A 26995-nucleotide genomic window follows, 5' to 3' on the forward strand; every position below is an offset into this window, starting at 1 on the left:
GTTAGCTTTAACATCCAGTCCTAATCATGGGCAGGGAGCATTTATGTCACTGCTTATATTTGATCATCTCCTTTGGGGGAAGACCTTGAAGGCAGTGGCTACTGAAAGTTTGTTCTACCCACTCCTCTAAGCTAAGTGAGGCAGGACTCTGAGCTCCAGGAATCTGTCAGCTCTGCTCCATTGACACATTAATCTGCAAATGTTTGCTTTAAAGAAATCTTCTCCAAATGCATATTTAATTTAGCATGTATTAAATTATGTATTTTGTTTCAGAAATATGCCTTAAAATATGTATTTTGATACGTTTAAGCTGACGAGGCCTGTGTCGCACAATATTTGGAGAGCTGCAAAATCTGAGTGGATAACTAAGTTCGGGTATTCACATCGGCCTATGAAGTGTGGGCAAGGAACCTTTTGCAGAAAAATTCACAACGACTGAATTCCTCAAGCCTTCCTAGATCATCCTATGATACTTGATGCATCAGTTGCCCCTGAACATCCAGCCTCAGACCTGAGGTTTCCTACCCCTGGAGCAAACAATGGGCTAGTTGAATTCTCTATTTTGATATGAACTTCTGCAAAGGTCCTCTTTGGGTACCCCTTCTCCACCATCACATCTGCAGTATGTGATGACTATGAGTTTTATGTGGTGGCATCCAGAATATACAATCCCCTTCCTCCACAGAGGCGATCACCTGACACTTACTTAGATGTCATTTTAGCTTACTATTCCCACTGGTGTGTTCATTGTACCACTCTGTGTCCCAAATGCATCATTGCGCCTAGAGGCCAATCTCCCCTCAGTAGAATTATGGATTTGGTGCAGGTCACTTAACTTTTGGCTTCACCTAAACTCAAATCCCCGCCCCCCGGTCTAATATCCCTAGTGCAACAAGACTTTCACAAGTGTCTGGTCTAAAATTGTCAATCAAAAACTTCACTCTTGTGGTTTATCCCCACAACAGCTACTCGCCGTGGGTTATAGTAAAGCAAACAGTCTAATTTGCCAACGCCTAAATGATATCGAGCGTCAGAACAACTTGGCCACAGTAAGGAAATTTTGCCCATGGTATGACCACTTTCCATCCTTCCACTTTAATTCTTTGGCACCCTATCTGTATAATCTAGCAATTCCAAAATATAGACGTGCCTTTACCCTGGCAAGACTGAATGTGCTGCCCTTGGCTGTACTTGAGGCATGATTCCAACAGATTCCACATGAAAAACGCTTGTGTCCCTGCAGAGATGGCAGCACCAAATCAGTGGCACATGCCCTCCTGGCGTGCATTCTTTACAAAGACCTGAGGAATGAGATTATAACTCCTCTTTTATTGTCCATTCCAGGTCACCCAACCACTGCCACAGTGTCATTTCTCCTGGCAGATCAAGAGGAGCAGATGACAGCAAAGGCTGCAAGGTTTCTAGCTGGGGCAATCAGAATAAGGTCCACTATTTGATTGCTGATTCAGGACCCTATACTGTGTTTTATATAATCAACTTCTTATTTTGTTCTGTGTACATCATAATGTTCTTTTGTTGCTATGGATGATGGCTGACGCAAATAAAGTTTCATTCATTCATTATGTTAATTGTATATCTTGTTGTTTTCTCCAGCACCTGGTTTATATTCCAATCTTTTTTTTCCCTGTTGCTGATACTTATTTTTACTTCCTTTGTTGTAATATTCTATACAGTGATCTCGTTATCAGCGTGAATCCCTACATAGCCAAAATGACACCAGCCACACATGAGAGGATGGTAGCAATCAACTTGGGAAGATGCAAAGGTTTGCAGAAGTACAAAAATCTCTAGTGGGGAAAAACTCTGAGGCATGAGACCTCCAAAACAGGTAAAATGAAGACTGAGCATGCTCAGTAGCCACAGACTGCTAGGTGTCTGTTGGAAATAAATAAATAAATAAATAAAACACACATGAAAAATAGGAATTGGGGGTGGAATTGAATATCCTGAAAGATGTACACAGCAACATTATATGTTGCAGATCCCACTTCTTGTATTCTGTATTTTCATTGTAAGTGATAAGAATGCTTGCGGTGGGGGGGGAATAACATAGCTTCAATTTATTCTGCTTTACACTATTTCTGAAGTGGTCAGAAAGCAACAGCTCCCCAAAGGGCCAGTACAGAAAACTTTGAAACCTTGTTATTAGTATTCCTCATACAAGGATATATCAGTTTTTTCAGACTCCTGCATGTAAAAGCATATTCACAGAAGAGTTTCCATGAGCATTAGCAGTGCATACATATAATCCCTTTGGCTTTCTGTGCTACAGAGATGCTAGATGTCATCATAAGCATCACATAAATTCAAATCCGTTTGTTCATTGCTTGTATTCACAATCACTTTGGGGAGTTCTTTCTCCACCATTATTTTCAGTCTGCTATGTCAAGACAAAATGTATTTTTAGGTATATTGAAAGGGAAAGTGCAAAGTGAGCCAAACAATTAAGTGACGATGTCTTCAGAACTCCAAACTACATCAGTACTTGTTAAAATGTTCTGATCTGAAACACATTGCAAGGAAGGTAATGTACTCAACAGTGTTGTTATGTTAATTTGCTCCCTTCTCTGTGGTCTGCCAATTTCAGTGATGCTCCCCATATTCAGTAAATCAATAATTTATTTGCTCCTAATAGGTGGGGGGGAAATGAAGTAGAAATACGTTGTGCTAACTCACTGCAAAAGTGTGGGAGGGGCAAAAAGCTTATTTGAATTTTCCGATGAAAGTTGTAAATTTGATTTGGATTTGAATGTCAAGATCAACAATTCACAATCCAAATATCTTAACAGAATATCACATTTCAATATATGGCCCGATTTTCTCCAACTGATATATTTTGAATTGCATCTATACTTGAAGAACATAAACACAATGTCCTGCAGCAGAAATTGAAGGATTTTGATTAACCACTGAGATTTAAACAGATTGCAAAACCAGGCTCAATTCCATTTCAAAGCACAAGACCAATTACTATAATTTTAGGACGAATGCATTGAGATTGTGGAGAAGGCATGATCTTGTACTCTACTCCACCCAAAGGGTCTCAGATGGACTTTATTTATTTATTTATTTATTTATTTATTTATTTATTCAGTATACAGGTACCTACCGGAATCTGAAGATCATAGGGTGGTTCACAACATAAAAATACAAAATGAGAACACAAAATACATAATAAAACAAAAACAAACCAATAACTCGCCTCCCACAATAATCAATAAGATGAACAGAATCAAATGAAATACAGTGGTACCTCAGTTTACAAACTTAATCTGTTCTGGAAATCTGTTCTTAAACCAAAGCCATTCTTAAACCAAGGCGTGCTTTCCCTAATGAGGCCTCCCATCACTGGTGCCCTTCCACCATTCGGCTTCTGTTCATAGGCCAAGGTAAAGTTCACAAACCGGAACACTACAGTGGTACCTCGGATTACGAACTTAATTCGTTCTGGAGGTCCATTCTTAACCTGAAACTGTTCTTATATTGAGGTACCACTTTAGCTAATGGGGCCTCTTGCTGCCGCCACGCGATTTCTGTTCTCATCCTGAAGCAAAGTTCTTAACCCGAGGTAATATTTCTGGGTTAGTGGAGTCGGTAACCTGAAGTGTCTGTAACCTGAAGCATCTGTAACCCAAGGTACCACTGTATTTCTTGTTTTTCAGAGTTCATAAACCGAATAGTTCATAAACAGGGCCGTTCTAAAACCAAGGTATCACTGTACTGAAGCAGGTGAAATAAAATCATAACTGAATGACTCATCACAATTAGGGTTGCTATACGTCTGGGAAAACCCAGACATATCCTTTTGTTGGAGGGGACAACATGCCCATCTGGGCAGATTTTTACATGTTAGAGGAAATGTCCATGGGGGTGGAGTGGGGGAGCTTGGGAGGGCTTGGGCTCAGAATCAGGCTGCTCTGCATGCCTCGGCTGCTGCCAGTTCAAGCTGGGAAAGAGGCATGCAGGCGCAGTAACTGCAGCCCCTCATATCCCCATGCCTCTTTCCCCAGCTCAGACCAGCAGTGGCTTGGGCTCTCCTTTTTTTGCTCTTCAAGATATGGCAACTCTAATCACAATCTTCAACTCCTCCCAAAGGCCAGGACAAAGCAATGACTACTTACTATGTTCGGGGGGGGGTGACGGTTGTGACTCCTTCATGCTCTGCCTTCTTCCTCAGAAACCAGACTATGCTTGCTCACTGGCTCCTGCTGGGGGGATTCCCCAGGGCCAGCAGTATCAGGAGCAGTCTTCCCACCAAAGAGGGCAAATTTGAATGGGCCAATCATAGGTCCTGATCGGAGGGTGGTGCCTGGCTGGCTGGCCGGCCAGACCAGAACATTAATGATAAAGACCAAGGAGAAAGAAAGCCTTGCATCGAAAATAGGAAGCTGTTGTATACAGACTGAAATCGTTGGCCCATCCCCATCCCTGTGTAGACGGATCTATAACAGCACAGGAAATCATTTCCTGGTGAAATGGACAAAATGAGCTCTGGGTGATTGTGTGAGTTCTCTTTCTTAAGAGAAAGCTTGTGTTTTATCCATGATCCATCAAAGCACAGTAAATGCCTTTTGAAACAGCTTAAATCTAGGCAATTGCCAAGTTACTAATGGTGTGGAATTCCTCAGATCTATCAAATGAGAACTAAAATTGGTGGTCTTAGGTCTTGCAAAGTTCCAGCTGCTAATACATTATGGGATGGTATCCTGCTGCAATGTATTATCTGGATATAGATAGATGCCCTGATCCACAGTGTACATAAAGGATTAACCAATGTGACTTAATGGAGTCCACAAGTGACTATCTTTTAGCCAAAGTTTGCTGCATAAATCATACATCCTTGCTTCTTTCTTCCAGCCACTCTCCAATTCACTTTGTTATTCCTACCGTAACCTCAAGAGACTTGGTTTTTCAAAATACTATTTTCTCTACAACATCATGGCATCTTAGAAGGGTAAACAAAATAATGTCAGCTCCTCCTTTCTGTCAATCAGCCTTATTCCCATTTTTAAAAAGCCTGAGCTTGCTAAACCAATGCTGTCATTTTTATCATCCTTGCTGAGCTCATTTAGTAAAAGGCAAAATCACTTTCCCATGCACAGCCATAATACTACTATGTTATGTTCCAATTAGAGCAATCTGAATCAGCTATCTCTTTCCCTTTTGTAAAACAGACAAAATCACATGTGCCGTCTCGCCTTGGCTTGTCAATTAAAGTATTAGCAACTGTCAATCAAGTGCTAGTCTTCACTTTCTTTGTGAATAATAGGAAGTAGATGTATTCCACAGCTATGGGTTGGAAATATGATTCTTTGCCATCTCAGAGCAGACATTCCAATAGAAAATTGGCAGGTGACAAATCTTGCTTCCAGCTATTTTCTTTAAAAGCAAAAAAGAAGAAGAGATATGCAGAAATTGAGCCATGGGAGAATGGTGAGATGGAGAGATTAAAGTCAATCAGCATTTATATTCAAATATTATTATATTAAAGCAGGTGAAGTAGAGAGAAAGGCAAAGTAAATGACTTAATTGCTGATGGGTGAATGTTTTCCTCCATTTTTGCGTCAGATTGGCCCTGATCCACATTCCACATGGGAAGAAGGAGCTTAAATTGTTCTTTTTGATTGGTAAACCCAGTTTGCATCTGTAATACTGACCCTTTCAGCTGCAGATGGAACAGATATGTGCACACAATGGGTAGCATTCGATGAATTTATATTCAGAGTAGTGCCATTGAAATGGACTTTAATTTAGCCAGACTATCTGAAATGACCAAAACTGTACCTATCCCCTCACAGCTTACCCAGATCTCCCTTCACAGCTAATCTCATCCCACACCCTCTCCCACCACAGCTTGCCCCAAGCCGTTCAAGTCTCCTATCACAGCATTTCACCAACAACCAAATCTGTCCAAGCTACAAGCTACTAGTGAGAGCTGTACTTAAGCCATCTATCAGCAATTAAGGATCTCATCCTTGTAATTCCAAATGCTGTACAACCCATGTGTTTCTCGTGGAGAAAGCTACCTTCTAAAGCACCAGGATGGGTAGAACATGCTACATCAAACAGGACATCACCTGCAGGTCATGCAATACATTTAGTATCATCAAATGCAGAAAAGGATGTCATGTGACTAAGGTTACCTTGTATCCTCTTTTTCCAGGTCATGCCCTCTTTATCAGGGGTAAAATTTGAGACAAATTGCATTTCTTTGCTTTGAATGGCCGTCATCGCATCCTCTTATTTGCACTTCAAAATATGGGTATGACATATCCAGTACATAGATAAAGCCAGTGCTTTTTTTCTTTAAAAATGTTTAGGGGTGCTCTCATTTTGACTCAAGAAAACTACCATTTTATAGTTCAAATCAGGGGAAATACCACACATTCATATTCCACACTGCTTCACACATTAAACGCTTGCTTCCGTCTGAGACTCAGGAAACACTGGAAAAGGAAATGAAACCACCATCGGAGATGGTAACAATGAAACTGACCAATCACTGTGCTAGATTTCAGCTCCTACTTCACACATTAAACACTCCCTTCCGTCTGAGACTCAGGAAACACCATGACAGGAAATGAGGACGCCATCAGGGGTAGCAGTGGAACTGACGATTCACCATGCTAGAGAAGAAACCATTAGATTCACAGAATGTTTAGGGGTATGTGTACCCCTGCGTACCCCCAGGAAAAAAAACACTGGATAAAGCTACAACTGACCTATGCACGTTTTAAAAACAACAAATTGGTGATTTTGACCAAAGGAAAAATTTGGAGCAATCTGTTGCAATCTAATTCTGAGAACCATAGCCTGTTGGACTTACCAATAACTGCTTCTGGATGCACACAATGGACGCACTAACACCCCATGACCTCAAGGGGTGTACCAAGATCAGCTAATGAAGGCCCCCTGAGAATTCCAGCCTCAAATCTCTTTATCTGTCACATTGGAAACAGCATCCATTTTATCCAAGCAACTGATGAAGGTGGAAGCCAAAGTGTTTTGCTTGAAAAAAAACTAAAAATTCTGCTTTGTTAGTCACTGTAATAAAGATATGCTTGTCCTACCAGGATCCAGAACAAACTTGCCTGAAAGGATCTGTACACATAACCTTTAAGGAGCATTTGCAGAGTATAATGTGCATTAAGAAGGAGAGCCAGTCGAAAGAGCCTGCAAGCACTTACAGCGTTATATGGCTGTGTAACCATGGCCTCTCATTACAGAGCAATGGATGCCCATTAAGTGCTAAGACTGACCACATTAAAAGCATTATCATCATCATCAGAGCAGAGAGCTAGAAGACTGTTATTCATCAGTGACAACCAGAAATGAAGCTTGAAATGCTTAATGTTATGCATTAAGGAATGGAGTAATGTTGGCAGAAATCATATTGCTTGTGCTCACACTCCTGTGTACCCATAATTCACACATTAATCTTATCCAATGTACATTGCTATGTGCCAGGATGAGAAGTACTTGGCATTCTTGGAGCAAGCTCAGCATTGTATCAAACGCTGCATAAATCTTTCAGATCATTGAAGGTGGTGGAGAAAATTAGACCAATTAAATGTCACCCAAAAGGGTAACTGGTAAGAGCTGCTAAATTGGAGTTCACTCACATACTCAGTGCAGTTACAGGTGTAGGTTAATATGCAAGGGAAATACCAAAGGGCTAATATAATGGAAGCCAGGAAATTAATTTATATATGGGAGTGCAGTAAAATGATGACTTTGCTCGCAGTGACATTTCAGAAGCTGAAAAGTTTTGTTAATTTGATGGAGGAATTTGGTCACTGCACAATAACATTCCTAGAATGTCCAATTTATGGACTGTCCAAAATTTCCCACCCTCCGTAGTAAGGGAGATCATCCTATTCCTCATTTCCTTGGAATCTGTTCCTCGATTACGTTGATCAAGTATTTAGTGCACTGGGGTGGAGCGAGGAGTTCTGTAGAGGGCTTTGTGTTGTGTACATCTTAACTCATGCACAAAACTGATAATGCTTCCCCCACCCCATCCTTTCTTATTTGAGCATGCTTGTGCCAATAAGGAACTGGTCTCCTTGTTACCCGAAGATGTCTGCTACACCATTTAAGTGGATGTCGTTCTTTATCTTTCTTTGAACATTCTGCAATTTTCAAGGCATCTCATTCTAATAAAATACTTGTGGACATACAAATGAATGGCATTGCCTTCTACGGAATCAGAGCCAGGGTCCACCTAGCCATGTCTACTTCAACTTGCACAAGCTATGCAAATCAGAGAGAGATCTTTCTGCTGTCTAAAATCATTTTCAACTAGAGATGCCAGGGATTCATCCAGGGAGACTGGTCTGTTAGGGCAAATGGGACACCTCCCCACCAGCCTCAGTCTGCCTTCAGCCAGCCCCTACCTGCCTGCCTGCCTGTATTTTTTCTTATTACCAGTCTAGTTAGTGACACTGAATGTCAGCTTCCTCCTCTTTAGTCTCAGCATTGCCCTTGTACAAATCACGGAGGAGTAGAGGGGCAAAACTGAAGTTAATTTGCTCCACCTATTGTTGACCTCTCTGCCTTTTGCCCTACTAGTCCCAATGATCACAAGCCACCACTGGAATAATCCTAGTCCTTACTTGGCTCTACCAGTAAACCATAATCTTTCAGCTGCCATCCTGCGCAGCGGCTTGCTCCTTTTTCTTTCCCCCACCATGCGCTGCATCCATCTGCTCAGAGTAGACCAACTGAAATTGATGAACCAAAGTTAGTCAAGCCCATTCATTTCTATAGGTCTACTCTGAGTATGATTAGCATTGGCTATAACTCAATGTGTTCCTCCTAAATAGTGGTGCGATCCTTTTGCCTTGTTCCTTTTCTGTTCTGTTATTAAATCAGTTTGTCCCGATGTCTGGCCAATCATACTGTGCTGTCCATTTAATTGTGTAATCAATAGCAACCCTCTACCAATAATTTGAGGGGGACGGACTCCAGAACCCCAATACATTTTTAGGGATTGGTTCATTTCATTCCCACACCCATTACAAAATGAACTTTCCCTCCCCAGAAAGTTCTGCTGAAAAACTACAGCAGCCACAAGCTGAGAAGGTCAAGTATACCAGCCATCATATGATACCTTATATACAGCCACCCATAGCACACCTTCAATAGTGTCTTCAAAGTATGTTCCTTGGAGACTAGCAACCTGTTCTGATGTGCTTTGTCTCAGCAATTTCCTGTTGCACATATTTTTCAAATAAACTTAAGGACATTTTTTTTAATTGAATCATCTTTACAAGTTTGAACTTTGTTTTCATTTAACATCCTTCCAGCTCTCAGTATGCTGTTCAAGCAATCTTCATGTACCAAGTGTGCACTGGGGGGACATTTGAAATCACTTATATTAGGCCCAGTGAACTACTAAACTATGAGACATGGAGCAGATAGCAGTGAACTTTTCCATCATGCATACTGTGATGGTGTAAGGGTGCAAGAAAGGCTCTCGCTGTCCTTTTTAACTCTGAACACACCCAGCTCACATCTACATACTTTAAACTACTGTTTATAGGCACGTCCAACAGGTAGATCACTGGACATCTGTGGTAGATCACTGGCTCCCTCCAAAGAAGCTCAACAACTTTGGCTCACCTAAAAAATGCTTAACATTTTTGCCCTATACCCCAAAGAAAAAGGGCTTTCCTCCCTCCTAAAAAAAGCCCTACAACTTTGACCTGACCCCCTAAAAAAGGGCCTTCCTCAAAAAAGCTCAACAATTTTGACCTGGAAAAGGGGGTAGATCACTGCCAGTTTTTAACTCTGTGAGTAGATCACAGCCTCTTGGGAGTTGGCCACCCCTGATATATACAAAGGGAGCGTACATCATCGTGAACTATCCTGTGTAATCACGACTACGGAGTCTTTATTGGTTGTATTCATACAACATGCCCTTCACTAAATTATCCCAGGGTGGGATTAGGGATTTATAAATCTGTTCATGTTGGTTTCTCACTTATCTTTTTCTGTTTTGTAAAGTCCTCACAAAAATTTCTGTTTTGTAAAGTCCTCACAAAAATTCATCAGAATTTTAGTGCATTTCTCATCTACTACACACCCACTTTTTATACATTTTTGTCTAATATACATATTTTTGCCAAGAAGTTACTTCAGTATGATATATCTTTGTGTGCCATTTCCAATAACAGCTGCATTTTTATCCACCTTTTACCCCAATGTATGAATTCTTATACACATGACTTTGCTAGAGAGCTGCCTTACACAATTTGTAGTAGTGCAAATTTCAAATCATGTCTGTGATTCATTTCACATAATTTTTCAGAAAGTGCAAATTAGAAGGTTCACCTTTACATGCGAACTGAACTGATTTTGTCTTCCCTCCCTAGCCAGGACCAAGGTTGGTCCTAGAGAAGGGCTTAGGAGACTTTCTTTTTTTTTTTTTTTTTAAATAATTTTTATTGGTTTTACAGACACACACACAAAGACAAAGACAAACAAACACACATATACAATTACATACCCTAAGTTTCTTTACCCACTTTCATTGACTTCCCCCCACCCCCTCCTCTTACATCCCAATTCCAATATTAATTCAGCAAGTTCTTACCTAACCTCTTAAAGATATTCACATTACTTTTGAAAATTAAATTCTTTTGTTTATCTATATTCAACTATCCAATTCTCTTATAATCAATAATTTCTTTTTTTTTAAGGTCGGTCTAACTTCCCCTTCACAAATTTTCCCTTTATTATATTAATTATAGGTCACATTGACCAAGTAAAACAAAGCATAACATTTTATAATTCTATTCTCTCCCCCCCCTGCCCCGGTTTCTGTCCCTTCCTAGACAAATGTCCAGAAAACAAACAAAAAATAGTTCTAGCCCGGATTCCTCACGTCCGAGGCGTCTGATTCTCTGTCAGTCCCTCTCTGCCAACTATATTGGTAGTCCTCTTTGATGGTCCTAAGACCCCGAAGGAGTTCAGTCAGAGTCGGATCATATTTTCTTTCATTCAGAATGTTAAAGAGTGTTTGCTGCGAAAGACCATCTATTTTTCCATACTCAAGAGAAAAGTCCCAATCATGTTGCTTTGTTCTTTCTAGTTTTAATATTCCAAGTACTCCAGGGGCTTCTCTCTTCTTCTTTCTCATCTTTCGCAGGTCTGTAATCCAGAGGTCTTCTTGCTCATACTCTAACGCTGCAGATTCTTGGTTGATATTTTCCACTTGTAGTGTCTGAACTCCTTCTTTTTTCTCTGTCAATTCCAAAGGCATCTCTTCCTGCTCAGCTGCAGAATTTTTATCATGCATCTCCTTTGTGCATTCAGCAGAGTTGTTTGTTTCAAGATTCGAGGTCATAAAAACTTTACTCAGAGCCATACTCTGCTCCTGCAGGATTCCCACGAGAAAGAACATTTTTTCTATCTCCGCCAGTAATTTTCCCTCTGCAGCCATTGTAATGTCACTAATTCCCCCTAGGGGGCTTTCAGTTATTTAGTAGTCCTTTTCCAATAATCTGTTACTTTGTTATTATCAATACTTTGTTTCCAGTCGCCTCAGTCCAAATGTATCAGCTTTAATTCCAAGAGTTATTAAATAGCAAAATTCTTTACTTTGTCCGCCCGTTTGACAGCTTCTTTGACAGCTGTCAAACTCCTTTCACTTCTTCCTCCGGGACCCAAATAGGACACTCCCGGGTTTTTTGGGGGGGATACACACAAAGTTCCAAATTCCCTTTCTCTCCAGCACAAAAATCTTGTTCTATCAAATTTGTGAGAAACTTTTAAATCATCAAAACAGTATTCATTCCGCCTTAATTCTCCGTTCCTTGCTTTGAAACGTCAATAAGTAGAGGGGGTGCGGACTTCCCTTTAACACATCCCCCGATCGTGCCGAATTCACAGGATAAAATTTTAAAGTCCAAATTCCACTACTCACGGGTCCTTTGTTATCCAGTCCAAATTTTGGGAAGAAAGTCAGCGCTCTCCGGCCATGGCTTGCGGCTTCGCTCTACCGAGGTAGCGATCTACTCTCAGCACCACGCCACTCTCCGTACCCTCTCCGCAGCCTTTAAAAAGGCTCTTCGTGGGTCGGGGAGGGCGCTTAAGGTGCCCACCGAGTCACCAAGTCCGCAGGCTTCCGCGCCTGCGGTTTCTGAGGGTCCCCGTGTCGCCGGCACGGCAAGACCCGTCCTCAGCAGAGCCGATTCCCTCCGGAGCTCGGAGGGAATCCGCCATTAGCCGTTCGCGCTAACCCGGAAGTGGGGCTTAGGAGACTTTCAACCAGCTTTCAATTCCTTGTGCAGCACAATAATGACTGGACCGTGGAAGGATTGGCCTAATGTGGAGGCTGGTGACTGAAGAGTCAAGCAGTCTTATGAGCAAGCCTTAGAAAATTCACCAAGGTCTTTACTAGGGCTTTTTCTCAGCTGGAACTCACAAGAAATCAGTTCTGCCACCTCTCAGGTGGGCACCATTGCCATTATAAGAGAACAAGGGAGGTGTTTGTGGTGAGTTTCAGCACCTCTTTTTCTAGAAAAATAGCACTGGTTCACCTTCCCCGAAAAGCTATTCCTAAAAGTAACAAAACTCTTATTTGCCTCCCAGAGTGCAGAATACTTTAGGAAATAGCTAATAACCTGTTATAATTATCAGCTAGCAAAGTCAAGCACTTGATTAGGAAAAAAACCTGCTTAGACCCAGGAGGCTAATGAAACATATTGCTCAGGTATTCGCTTATTTTTGTAATTAATTTAGCATTATGAGGGAGAACTGTCTGCTTCTCTGACATTTCTATGAACATTTTATTTTGATACCCCATTTCACTAGGGATAGCTATAGGGGAAATGCAAGAGTCAAATTTTGATTCTGCTTTTCGGAATGAACTCTACTCCATAATTGAAGAAGCTGTCAAGATGCATGCATATATATATGCAGCCGGCTGAGATGCAAAAAAAATTTAGCACTTCCTTGGCTCATCAGAAACATCACATCTGTTTTGAGGTGGGCATTAATGGTTCAAAACTTAAACACTGCAGAAAAGTGGTGCTTTGAGTTACTTAGCTATTGGAATGCTTTGAAATGCATTATATCCTTATGAGCTAAGGACCATTGCATTAATATCCACCTGGAGAAAAAATTGATTTCTAGCTACAAAACTGAAAAAGCTGACTATTTCATGTTTTCACACAAGAAAAATACCAGTAGGATGTTTCGGTTTGTTATATTCTCCATCTACCTATGTTCTTTTATGGGAGAAAAAAATCACTGAAATATGAAGAGAGAGTGAATACCTAAGGCAAGGGGGGGGGGACACCATATGTCGTATGTCATGGATGCTTTAGTTGAGATTCCTGCATTGCACAGGGTTGGACTAGACGATCCTTGGGGTCATTTCCAACTCTACAGTTCTATGAATTTGCAAGGGCTATATGATAGATTATATTAGCTAAAACAAGGTCCCAACCTCATGCCTAATAACAGGAAATGTAGAGACAAGGAAACTTATCAGTTAAGATAACTAGGCAGGGACCAGGTTAATGCCCCTACCATCTCTCCACTTCCTTCCACAATAAGACTGGAAAAGGAAAGACAGGGAGGCTGGGGACAATAAAGAGCTTCCGCTCCTTCTGGGCACTCAGCAGGAGCACCATCTAAGGGGGGCCAGCCCTCCATATTTTCAAGAAAGGGGCCGCCCCTCCAAAAAAATATTCTGTGTCAACTCTCAAAAGGACTTGCCAGGACGAAGATGCATGACTCTAGGGCATCCTTTTGAGGATCACCAGGGATGTAGAAGGGCGGAGTGTCTTAATCAGCAGTTACTCAGTATAAAATAGTAGTATGTCACATGGCTGATAAAGAATGAGGAGTAGTACACAGACAGGGAGGATCAAAGGCTGAAACTAGCTGCCTGGTTATCTTTCATAGATGAGCTGAGAGTTTTGCTCACGCTATTGTTTTTAGTTCAAAACCATAAGTACATCCCTCTTTCCCAAGGAGGAATGTTACAGCCAATGACAGATATAGGTGAATGTGCATAATACACCAATCAGCCTTGTCAGCATAATGCAACACTACACAAAACAGAGTCAGGAAATTAGTTGGGGAACACCTCGACCCAAACAGACCCTGAATCTCAGACAAGGAATTTAGAAGCTAGACACAGAGCTGATAGAGATGTTGCACCTTGGATGTGAGGGACCATTTCCATTGCTGTCCAAGAGCCTGAACAACTGATGAGACATAGCAGAAGAGCCTTGCCTGATAGCCTCATGCACAGTGTGCTGCTTTAGGTCCTATGCTTTCTTGAAGACAGGTCTAGAAACAAGCTAGCTAGTCTAGGAGTGGCTGCTGGGACCATAGAACACTGGTCCTAAAAGATTGGTTCCCAGTACATTTCCGAGCAGAATTCAAAGTCTTGGTGCTGACCTTTAAAGCCCTAAATGGCCTTGGTCATGTATGCCTGAAGGAGTGTCTCCACCCCCGTTGTTCAGCCTGGACACTAAGGTCCAGCACTGAGGGCCTTCTGGTGGTTCCCTCATTGTGAGAGGTGAGGTTACAGGGAACCAGGCAGAGGGCCTTCTTGGTACTCATGCCCGCCCATCAGATGTCAAGGAAGTAAATAGTCGCTCACTGAGTTCTGGGGAGAAGGACATTTGTGGTACTCCAGCCTTGATCCCCGCCGCCTTGCCTACCAATCATGGTGGTATCTAGAGCATAAGAGAAAATTATGGATTATGTAGTGTGAACAAGTTAAGTCAGCATAATAACTGCAAGCAGTACTAAAATAAACTCTGCTCTGCTAAAGCAGCATTGCGTCTGAAGCTCTTAACATAAAATGGTACCACATAATCAAGATCGTTGATCATCATGACTAACACAACTCAAAAGGTAACTATCTTAAATAAAGATTTTTGTATGCAATTTTTATGTCCTTGTCTATTATTTGACTTTATTACAAATCAGGATTTTTTTATATGCCAACTCAGTTTAATATGAGCCATAGTTTCCTTTATAGCTGCCTTCTTAAAAGACAATCGCTTTGATTGTGCAAGGAAACATTTTTAACACTAGGGAGAAAATTAATGGGACTTGAGGCAGTTACACTCTAAGGTTCAATAGTCTCAAGTAATCGAAAATATTAATGATTACTTATGAAGCTATATGTGTGAGAGAGCTCTGAACAGAATTACCTGTACAGAAGATGACACATTATGACCTATCTCTGCTAGAATGGGGTCACATTAAAATCACATACCTTGTAGAACTTACTGTTATGGTCCATCCTTCCCTGTTGTAAGAAGTAGAAAGATAGCTCTCTCTTAAGTTCCTAGATACTTGCTCCTTACAGTATTTAAAATTATTTAAAATCATGCTATTATTCTGGTAATCACAATCTCGTTTCTCACAGAAACTTCTGACAAAGCAGTAAACAAAGCAATACAAAAACACAATTTAAAACTTTAAACCAGGATGGAGATCATCTGGCCCACAGACCCACCTTGGCCTGCCAGGGGTTCAAATTTGGGTCTTGAGGCTGTTTTCTCCAAATCATAGCCACCCGCCCCACTCCTGACATCATATCATAGAATCATAGAATCATAGAGTTGGAAGAGACCACAAGGGCCATCGAGTCCAACCCCCTGCCAAGCAGGAAACACCATCAGAGCACTCCTGACATATGGTTGTCAAGCCTCTGCTTAAAGACCTCCAAAGAAGGAGACTCCACCACACTCCTTGGCAGCAAATTCCACTGTCGAACAGCTCTTACTGTCAGGAAGTTCTTCCTAATGTTTAGGTGGAATCTTCTTTCTTGTAGTTTGAAACCATTGCTCCGTGTCCGCTTCTCTGGAGCAGCAGAAAACAACCTTTCTCCCTCCTCTATGTGACATCCTTTTATATATTTGAACATGGCTATCATATCACCCCTTAACCTCCTCTTCTCCAGGCTAAACATGCCCAGCTCCCTTAGCTGTTCCTCATAAGGCATCGTTTCCAGGCCTTTGACCATTTTGGTTGCCCTCCTCTGGACACGTTCCCGTTTGTCAGTGTCCTTCTTGAACTGTGGTGCCCAGAACTGGACACAGTACTCCAGGTGAGGTCTGACCAGAGCAGAATACAGTGGCACTATTACTTCCCTTGATCTAGATGCTATACTCCTATTGATGCAGCCCAGAATTGCATTGGCTTTTTTAGCTGCCGCATGACAAAAGGCGTGAGGCAGGTCAAGACATGGCTGGCAAGGCACAATCCAGAGCCCTAACATGTCCTCCCAATTATGCATTAGCAAGGGAAAGAAATCTTTGGCTCTCCTGCTCGTCGGGTGATGGGAGGCATTGTCAGGAGCCTATCCTACTCTCAAGTAGGACCCTGGTAGAGACACATGCCCGACTGGCATGTTCTCTCCCTCCTGGTCAATCTTCAAGCTTCAAAGGTTTTCTTCTGCCCAAACATCACAGCGACTGATGCCAAAAGACACCAGCACACTCAGGGATCTGCAGAGTTTGCGCAGTCCGCATAACAGAACTCAGTAGCTCAGCATTTGGCTAATCTACGTTTATTTACATATAAAACACTTGGAGCATTCTGACTTAGCTCCATCCACTTTCTCATCAGACAGCAAAGAGAGAGAACAAAGGACAATAATCCCACTTCACGGAACACAGTAACACAAACACCCTGTCTCCGTCACTTCCCACTCTGTGGAATGAAAAAATACACCGTCATGAGATAGACAATAATCCCATGACTGCAGACACAGGGAATGAATCTCCAATAGGCACAGCCAAAACCTCCTGAATCGACTGCATGAGCCAATTCTCCACAGAAAACTTCACCTTTACTCCCCATCCCCTGGGAAATGTGATGCCTTGTGAAACATGAAAGTACAGGGCTGGTTTATAGAGGTCTTCAAAGTTCTGATCCACCCCTACAAGTTGAGCTAGTGAGCCACCTCTTCTTCCACTGGTTCTAGCTCTGCACAGGAGGATGTCTCCAACTGCAGCCAAAGTCACAAGACCTGTCCGAAATCCGCTGCACAAATTGAGCCTATATGTGTAGGACTTTATATGCGTACACCATTTATTAGATGGGCTGTCCCTTCATGAATGGTTTTATGCAGTGTGCTGGTTTTATGCATGTGCCATTTTTGAATTATCATCTGACTCAGTCCCCTGTTAACGGCAATAGCCCACCCATTCCAGTTAGCAAGCTGCTTTTGAAACTGGCCTTCTGTGGTAAACTTTATTATTATTGCTGGCATCCATCTATCTTGGGAAACAAGAGTGCCCCCACCCCGGGATGGTAAAGTCAAACTATTGGAGAGTTACAGCACCTGCTTATTATGTCAAGAAGTTCACTGGGCAATCTGTCAGCATGTTTAAGATACCTCTATGAATCCTAGATGAAAAAGGTTTACTAATATGTGCATGCTCATTTTGAGAAGATATTTTAATGGTGCAATGGACAAGTTGTAGTTAATGGACAAAAAATGTTTTACAATATTCACATCTCTTGATGTTTGAGTCTCAAATGTTTTCACATGAACTTGAATCCCAGCTACATATACCCCATGAGATGCTAGCATGCTCCCAATTCAACCTTTCCTGACAGCATAGGCAACTGCAAACCTGTTTCAGCATCAAGTTTTACATTGCTGCAATTACTAGCCATGCTCTGTCTTATTGGCTGGGTCCGTCCTTAGAGCTCTGACCAGTCAGTGGGTGTCTCCACTTGTTTCTGTTTTGCAAAAGGGATTCATAAGCATACCGGAACATTAGCTTGGTGCAGTTAAAGTGAATTTAAGCATGTTCTCACCCAAGTACAACAAATCGACTTTGCAAAAAAGAAAGAGACTTTTTGCACCACAGGAAAGTGACAGGCACTGAAAGGGATGGGATAAACAAATAATGAGCAGGAAGAGCAAGCAAATCAGAATGGATGCTTGATAGAGACTAGGCATGGTGAAAACATGAAGACTAAATAAATTGGTCACCATGAGGAATCCACAAAATCTTCCCATCAAATGGAATAACTTGTTCAGTCAGAAAAATGTCCTTATGTGAAAACTTGCTTAAATCATTCCAGTTTTAGGATTGCAATCCTATGCACCAATTCCTGAAATTGAGTCCCAATGAACATGATGTTCCTTTGCTTCTGAATAAACATGGATATGATTGGAATGCAGGTTTTGCTTTTTCTTATTCCACGGAGATTTGAGACACTCACAAATGACAAGATTAGCATCACTGAAATTCAAGCACTTCACTGAGTGATAACAACGGCCTCTCGAGAACCACCAGTTCCTTCATTTCCTCCCTAATGGACACTCAAAAAGTTTGAAAGTGATTAATATTTTCTCTGAAATGTTCAATTACTTTCCAATACATTTCTTGCCTCTGCCTGGTCAAATCAGGAGGAGGCAAGTTAAAAACAGTGTGTGTGTGTGTGTGTGTGTGTGTGTGTGTGTGTGTGTGTTTCTCTCTGTGTGTGTCACAAAAGCCTGCTTGGCACCCAAAACCATATTTGTCAGGACATTCCAATGCATATTTCCTTTTCTGCACCTAACCAATCACATGGTTAATCTCTCGAATGGATCATGTGGTTGGGAGGGTGGGGAAAAAATATATTCATGCAGACATACTTAATGTACATAAGCAAGACACATTTTTATATTTTGGGAACAATTCATGTTCTTACGTAGCTGCATTGTTTTATATTTTGTGAATGCCCCATGATCATATTATAAAATAGCTGTGTTCTATGTTCAAGCATGGCTAGGAGTTGTTTCTTTTTGTTTTCCAAGCTCAGAAACAAGCTTATCAAGCACTTCTGAGAACTAAAGTTCAAACTTTTCACTTTTTTTTTTTACTTTGAATCCATGTTTCAGACTTGCGAGCTCCATTGATCATGGGCAGAGTTGCACATTTTAGCTTTTTGAGAAAAGACATCAGCATATGCTTACTAAGATATTAATTTGCAGGCTTTTGATTTATTTCATGTCCTAACATAGCCTCAGAAAAACGTTCCGGCTTTTGCCAAGCACTGGCATGCATAGTTGTGCTTGCTGACAATAAGTTTGTGACATTTACTCATTGAGCAAGCAGGTGCTGCCCTCTAGTGGAAGCTATTGTCCAAGCTTTCTCTCTTTTCTTGGCTTGCCATGTTACACTTTGCCATATTTAAGATGGGTCTGCATGTGAATGACTTCTAAAATGCATCTTTGAAATATGTCCAACTAGAGTGAGGAAAAACACATTCCCCACCAAAAATTCTTCCATTTATACAGATCTGGAAGATTTCCAAAGGCCAGGCAGCTGGGAGACCTTTGGATGTTGGTTGGGCTAAAAAATATTCTGAAATAAAATAAAGCACATTTAAATGCCCAACTGAATAAACATTTTCTTAAGCTGGCACCCAAAAGGCCAAAAGAAATGGTCCCACATAGCAGTTTTAGAAGAGGCCTACAAGTTTCCCCTTCTTTTTTGAGTAACTTAAGTAAAAAAAAAAGTTAAAGGTCCCCTGGACGGTGAAGTTCAGTCAAAGGCAACTACTGGGTTGTGGCATCCATCTCGCTTTCAGGCCAAGGGAGCTGACATTTGTCCACAGAAAGCTTTCCAGGTCATGTGGCCAGCATGACTAAACTGCTTCTGGTGCAACGGGACACCGCAATGGAGGCCATAGTGCACAGAAATGCTGTTTACCTTCCTGCCACAGCAGTACCTATTTATCTACTTGCACTGGCATGCTTTATAACTACCAGGTTGGCAGGAGCTGGGACAGAACAACAGGAGATCACTCTATTGCAGGGATTCAAACTGCTGACCTTCTGATCGGCAAGCCCAAGAGGCTCAGTGGTTTAGACCACAACACCACCTGCGCTTAAGTGGAGAACTAGTGGTACAGAGTCCTGAATGATGGCAGCAGTCAACTCCATAATGATTCAGGCTCCAAGAGGAAGGAATCTGGGTCCCATTTGTAATGGACGTTTGCATTCGAAATCCCTAAATTCTCTACCCCTCAAAAAAAAAAATCACTTTCACAAACTACAATGCAGTTGTTTCAGAAGGCAGCTGGAGGACAAGAGAAGACTCATTCTGTAGACAAAGTGAGTCAGGTAAATATATGGATGGAAATGTGAAGAACATGCCACACATTTCTTGCACAGGATCTAGATGAAGAAGGAACCAGTTTGAGTCTATGATGAAAGGGCCAGCAGTCCTTGTAATTTCTCCTCATGTACCATAATCAGAGGCAATTTTAGCTGAATGTTGGTACATGAAATAGTACTTTAGTACAATTTGCCAGAGTTAGGGATTGGGGATCTCTAATGTTTTGCATTATAACACAGATCCTTGAACAGTAAAATAAACTGAAACATGTCTACTTAATTTTTTTATAGTGCTGTTCTCTAATGAAAAAAATTGTACAGAAATACATATTTTGGGGCAAGTGTGCATACAGATGCATACAATAAGGAATATAGCATCCACAAAAGACTTGGCCACAGTACTCAATGCTCTGGTAACTTCCAGACTGGAATATTGCAATGTGGTCTACATGGGGCTGCCCTTGAAAATTACGGTACTCAGAAGCTTCAAGTGGTCCAAAATGCAGTGGCCAAGTTACTGGCTTGGATTACCTTTTGGATTCATATAACTCCTAATCTAAAACAGCTGCATTGGCTTCCAGTTCATTTCTGGGTTCAGGTCCAGGTACTCAGGTTAGTATTTAAAGCCCAGAATGGCTTAGTCCCCAAATATTTGAAAGACTGCCTCCTTGCCCATTGCCCCTCCAAGGTTTTAAGATAAGCAGATGGGGCCCTCTTGGTTCCACCTTCCCCAGAAATCCAGGGGTGGAGGTGGTCCAGCCATTCTCTGTGGCAACCTCTAAGCTGTGGAATTCTCTCCCCAAAAGAGGTAAATCTGACATCTTAGCTATACAGCTTTCAGTGAACGCTGAAAACTCACCTCTTTACCCTGACATTGACGTCTGAGGTGTATGTTTTCAGTGACCAGACTATTCCTGTGATTGTAATATGTTTCAACTGCTTTTAATTTGTAATTGTTGTAACCCACCCTGGGACCTGCTGGTGAAAACTGGGCAAGAACAACAACAACAATTTGTAGTAGTGCAGTAAAAGGGCTTGCACATGTATATATTAGGAGTGAGGCATACTAAGTTACTGATTCATTTTTGTGACACCTTAAAAAAATCAGAAACTGAAATGGAGATGTTGCAAACTGAACCTTAGTTTGTAACAAAAAATGAGAAATGGAGATCAAACCTAGCCTGTCCATTGTTTTCTTCTCTGTAGTAATGTCCCTAGTATGTCTGAAGTATCTCTGGTCATCTGGATACTCAAACAGGAAACATTAGTACACTGATGACACTCAGCTGTGTTCTTGTTTTCTGAGTCAGGTGAAGCTGTGGAAGTTCTGGATTGGGACCAAGTAACTGTGGATTAATCCTGACAAGATGGAGGTGCTGCAGGTAGATACTTCTGACAAAGTGGACTTTGAAGTATCTTAAAGGATATCCCACATACACAGTAGTCTATCAAGAATCCTCTCCAGGTGCTAACACATGAGGTAGGGCAGTGGGGATGACTGTGCTAGTTCCATCCATCTCGTTCTTGTTGCCCATCAACTTGTTGCCCATCTTAATCAGTGAACTTAATCAGTGGACTCCTTAAGTGCTGAGATAAGATGGCGCCCGGCACACTTCTGCTGCGCCGATGGACGCCTGTGCCGATAGAAAAACTTGAGCTCTCTTAGCAGAGTCCTTAGCAGAGTTCTGCAGCGGTAGAAAGTGTTGCCTTGTGTGTGGATAATAAATCAGACTGAATGCAGGCTTCTTGCTAATCTCCAACAGCCTTTAATGAGAAGAAAAACATCATAAATCAGCCCGGCGAGAGAGTGGACATCCTTTCGTCTCTCAGCCAAAAACGAAAGGAAACTCACACACAAAGAAAGATTCCCGTATGTGAACATAACCACGTCTCAGAATGTGAGACGTCACACAGAACTGTTTAACCCTGTAAGTTCTGATTCTCCTCACCTGCTTTTAAAATACAGGAAAATCAGGGTTGCAGAACTTGTAGGATGATGGTGGACAGAAGTAGCACGTTCACTCCCACTGACCCCCTTCATGCAGTAACTTAGCACCTATTGGTAATACTTGAAAAAGACTAAGGATGCAATCCTAAAGCATGCTCACCTGGTTGTAAGCCCAGTAGGACTTACTTCTTAGTAAATGTGCATATGATTGCACGGTGAGCTACCAAGCCAAAATGACAGGATCTTGCAGCGTCCGATGCAGTTGGTGAGCCAACCAAAGTTGGTCCAAAGTACCCCCATCTCAAGGTTCATTCCATTTTATTTCAGTACATTAATTAACTCATTACTCCATAGGGATGCAATGTATGGGGACATAAAATCACACAATGCAACGTTATGCGGGTGTCAGGGAATTGACATCAGAGCGCGAGGCGGAGGCTGGGCTCCAGAGCGATGCCAGAGAGGGGACCAGCAGGGGGGAAGGAATTCAGCGTAACACCAGTAGAGAAGAGAGGGAGATGGAGGAAGTGGAGACAGCTCTCCAAGACCCTTCACCAGAGACTAGTGGAGAGAGTGCTGACACACCTCTGCCTTCCCCGTACTTGCGCAGACGAGTTCCGCGCAGGGAAAGTAGGAGGAGACTAGGCGTCAAACAGCTCTTATGCTGGAAGAGGTTCAAGAAACGCCCACTGACGGATTCTGCAAGTGACTGACTGGTCACGGAGTGTGAGCTGTCAGCCAAAGCATGGTTGGCCAGGCAATATAACTAAAACTGAAGGCAACTTACGCACAAGTAACCCCCTTACAACCATTACAGTGGGGGATAAAATCATGGGAGGATAAAGTATAAATGAAATAGAAATGCAAAAAGAAATGGTCCCTTGATCAATAAAAACAAAGTGAAATTTGTTACATTTTTTAAATCGACATTATCACTTTTCTCCACAGATTCTTTTTTTTTTTTTTGCTTGGGATTTCTTGTGAATTACAGAAATATATCCCCTTCTTTACCATTAGGTGTCTCTGCTCTACTTAGGAAAGAAGAGGACTTCCTCCCACCAAAGATATAAATTAATTATTGCTTGGAGCTATTTTCTTTTTCCTTTTGTTTTATCATATTGCACTCGATAGTTCTGGAGAATGAAAACTCACAGTCTTAGAGCAATTGTTTGAATAGAATCTTGCAACACATTAACAATACAGCTTGGAGGAACATGTAATAGCTGGGGAAGAAAGGTACACAAAGACCAAATTGATCTTTGTTTTGGTTCTTAGTTTGCAATGCTCTCGATATATCTTTAAAACAAATATCCTGGTGTATTCTAGAGTAGTTGACTAGAACTAGGGAGACCCTGTTTCCTCTCAGGCACAAAGCTTACTGGCTGACCTGGCACACTCTGGAAAGTATGCAATAACAATTGCTTGACACAACATTGTCTAACCTCCCCACAACAAATCAAAGTGTTAAATAAACAGTTATTCTAGAAAGCGGCAAAGCGTTTATTAATATGCAGTCATCATAACTGAAGAGTGAACTGCAAAATTCACATATGCTTTTACTTAAGTCAGAATGAGCCTGTCCCCTCCAACATATAAATGGATAGGATGTAAAGATTTATAGCATATTTACAGGACAAGTTGATTGGGTCATAATAATTATACACAAAAGACAGGCTTCATGCATATGTCCTTCATAGGGGTAGGAGAAAAGTTTGATTTAGTTTGCATTTAAATGCAAATCTATCTTATTCAAAGTTTTCAAAACAATATACAACCCTAACCAAAGCTATCTTTTGAAATTTGCACTTTGCTGAATTTTTCAACGCAGCTTTCCATCCTTGTAATGTATATGGAAATGTACAAAGCAGGGTAAAGTGTGAATCAAAATGCATATACAGTGGTACCTCGGGTTACATACGCTTCAGGTTACAGACTCCGCTAACCCAGAAATTGTACCTCGGGTTAAGAACTTTGCTTCAGGATGAGAACAGAAATCGTGCAGCAGTGGTGCAGCGGCAGCAGGAGGCCCCATTAGCAAACTTAAGACTGGAGAAAAGGAGAAAAGGAGATAGTTTGGCCCAGCCCTAATGCTTCGCACTCGCTTCCTCTCTGATGTTTCTCTCAGATCTGTGGCTGGCAGTCAATTATTTCAGACTCCCTCAGTCCATAGTGATGAGGGCCGAAGAGAGACTGGATGAAGCAATCAGGAGAGCTGTTGATCAACAGCTGAACTTCCATGACCTCCCCATTTAGTCTCTGTAAGGCTGCCGGCATGAATTTCACCACCTGATTCCAGCCTCCCTAATCCATTGTTTAATTTGTTCAAAGTCTTGCTTTGAAATGGAAATCAATGGAGCCAATTGCCGTAGAAGAAAGAAGCCATTTTAAAAGCTTCACCTTTCATGGCACTGCACTTCCGTGGTTGGCTGTTATTTGCTCCAGGTTGAAGGGAGGGAAAACAAGCGTCAAGCACGCCATCTGCTCCTTTTTAGAAAGCAAATGAGCAACATGAACTGTAGTTAATGCTGTTGGTGTAAAAGAGAAGAGGGGTGTTATAAAACTATTCACTGACAGATTTAAACTATTAAAACTATTCACTGACACTTTAAAACATGAATGAGCCCAATCAGTACAAGATGTATCTTTTACTCACCATCTGTTCTTGAAAGATGAGACCACAGCAAGTTAATAAAATTCGTGCCAGCAAAATATTGGTTCTGTACACTGAGATAACAGATTGGCATCAGGTTGGGCTGATATTGGAGACAAGCAAATATAGAGGCAGGAGGAGAGGGGAGTTAGAGTAGAACAGTAGTCCATTACCCCCGAGTAGTCCATTACCCCCGAGGATGTGGACAGGCTGCTTGGACGCGTGAAACCAACCACCTGTCTCTTGGATCCTTGCCCATCCTGGCTAATAAAAGCAAGCCGGGAAGGGCTGGGCGATGGGCTCTGCGGGGTGGTGAATGCTTCCCTCTGTGAGGGAGCATTCCCAGATCCGCTGAAAGAGGCGGTCATCAAACCGCTTCTTAAAAAACCATCTTTAGACCCGGCCAGTATGGCCAACTATCGCCCAGTCTCAAATCTTCCATTCTTGGGCAAGGTGATTGAGCGCGTGGTTGCTGAACAACTCCAGGCACGCCTGGAGGATGCGGACCATTTGGATCCCTTCCAATCGGGATTCAGGCCTCATCATGGGACTGAAACTGCCTTGGTCGCGCTGGTTGATGATCTCCGGCGAGCTAGGGACAAAGGTGAGAGTTGTTTCCTAGTTCTGCTGGATCTCTCAGCGGCCTTTGATACAATCGACCATAACATCCTTCTGGACCGTCTAGAGGGGCTGGGAGCTGGGGGCACTGTTATACAGTGGTTTCGCTCCTTCCTCCTGGGCCGTGTTCAGAAAGTGGTGGTGGGGGATGAGTGTTCAGACCCCTGGGCCCTCACTTGTGGGGTGCCTCAGGGTTCCGTCCTCTCCCCCATGCTTTTTAACATCTATATGAAGCCGCTGGGAGAGATCATCAGGGGGTTTGGACTGGGTGTCCATCAATATGCAGATGATACCCAGCTCTACCTCTCTTTCAAATCAGAACCAGTGAAGGCGGTGAAGGTCCTGTGTGAGTGCCTGGAGGCGGTTGGAGGATGGATGGCGGCTAATGGATTGAGGTTGAATCCTGACAAGACAGAAGTACTGTTTTTAGGGGACAGGGGGCGGGCTGGTGTGGAGGACTCCCTGGTCCTGAATGGGGTAACTGTGCCCCTGAAGGACCAGGTGCGCAGCCTGGGAGTCATTTTGGACTCACAGCTGTCCATGGAGGCGCAGGTCAATTCTGTATCCAGGGCAGCTGTCTACCAACTCCACCTGGTACGCAGGCTGAGACCCTACCTGCCCGCGGACTGTCTTGCCAGAGTGGTGCATGCTCTAGTTATCTCCCGCTTGGACTACTGCAATGCGCTCTACGTGGGGCTACCTTTGAAGGTGACTCGGAAACTACAACTAATCCAGAATGCGGCAGCTAGACTGGTGACTGGGGGCAGCCGCCGAGACCACATAACACCGGTCTTGAAAGACCTACATTGGCTCCCAGTACGTTTCCGAGCACAATTCAAAATGCTGGTGTTGACCTTTAAAGCCCTAAACGGCCTCGGCCCAGTATACCTGAAGGAGCGTCTCCACCCCCATCATTCTGCCCGGACGCTGAGGTCCAGCGCCGAGGGCCTTCTGGCGGTTCCCTCATTACGAGAAGCAAAGCTACAGGGAACCAGGCAGAGGGCCTTCTCGGTAGTGGCACCCGCCTTGTGGAACGCCCTCCCATCAGATGTCAAAGCGATAAATAACTACCTGACATTCAGAAGACATCTTAAGGCAGCCCTGTTCAGGGAAGTTTTTAATCTGTGATATTTTAGTGTATTTCTGGTTTTTATGGAAGCCGCCCAGAGTGGCTGGGGAAACCCAGCCAGATGGGCGGGGTACAAATAATAAATTATTATTATTATTATTATTATAACAGATGGCCAGTGGTACATCAAGCCAGTGCCCTTGACCACAACTCAGGATGAATTTTGATGCACATTAACAACTCCTCTGTGGGTACTGATTTAATGATTGAGAAGCTTGTTCAAGAATGCTGGGTCAGGCATAGGCAAACTCCAGCCCTCCAGATGTTTGGGACAATTTCCAACATCCCTAGCTAACAAGACCAACAGTCAGGGATGATGGGAATTGTAGTCCCAAACATCTGGAGGGCTGTATTTTGCTTATGCCTGTCCTACAATCATAAGAAACAGCCATGGTTTAATTTGTCTGGTGGAAGGTGGGGCAGAGCCAGAAGTGGGTGGGACAAGTTGGTAGGACTGAAGAGAAAAGAATGTAATTGACATCCTAATAGACAGAAGGCGGGTTTGTTTCTTGCAGACTATCAAGCCTGAGA

General features: G+C 42.4%; 1 long non-coding RNA gene across 1 annotated transcript in view; it reads left to right on the plus strand.

Annotated features, from left to right (window-relative positions):
• The first annotated feature begins 14290 nt into the window (after positions 1 to 14290).
• Positions 14291 to 26995, plus strand: part of LOC309349310 — a 349787-nt gene continuing 337082 nt past the window's right edge. Inside the window, exon 1 of the long non-coding RNA XR_014159833.1 lies at positions 14291 to 14303. This is a non-coding gene — a long non-coding RNA (uncharacterized lncRNA). The remainder of the gene's footprint in view (positions 14304 to 26995) is intronic.

The sequence above is a fragment of the Podarcis erhardii genome (genome assembly GCF_964252035.2).
Source record: "Podarcis erhardii genome assembly, chromosome: 8".
Lineage (NCBI taxonomy): Eukaryota > Metazoa > Chordata > Lepidosauria > Squamata > Lacertidae > Podarcis > Podarcis erhardii.